Raw genomic sequence first — 535 nt, 5'->3', positions numbered from 1 at the left:
ATGGCCCCAAACGGCCCCAAACGGCCCCAAATGACCCCAACCCCGCCCTATTGATCCCCACTGTCGATCAGCAACGATCGATAACCGATCACCTGTGATTGATCCTCGCTTATCGATCACTGGTGATTGATCCTCGCTTATCGATCAGCACCGATTGATCCTCGCTTATCGATCACTGGTGATTGATCCTCGCTTATCGATCAGCACTGATTGATCCTCGCTTATCGATCACTGGTGATTGATCCTCGCTTATCGATCAGCAGCGATCGATGCTCGCTTATCGATCAGCACTGATTGCTCCTCGCTTATCGATCAGCACTGATTGATCCTCGCTTATCGATCAGCAGAGATCGATCCTCGCTTATCGATCAGCAGCGATTGATCCCCGCTTATCGATCAGCAGCGATCGCTTCCCCATCACCGATACCCACCTCCGGTTATTGATCACTGGCTATAGATCCTCGCTGATCGATTCCTGGTTATCAATCCCCGTTATCAATCCCCGCCCCATCGATGCGCTCGCCGCTCCTCGCTC

This window comes from Corvus brachyrhynchos, unplaced genomic scaffold (genome assembly GCF_000691975.1).
Source record: "Corvus brachyrhynchos isolate BGI_N302 unplaced genomic scaffold, ASM69197v1 scaffold827, whole genome shotgun sequence".
Taxonomy (NCBI): domain Eukaryota; kingdom Metazoa; phylum Chordata; class Aves; order Passeriformes; family Corvidae; genus Corvus; species Corvus brachyrhynchos.
The sequence above is the reverse complement of the archived record's forward strand: the minus strand, read 5'-3'. Positions refer to the sequence as shown.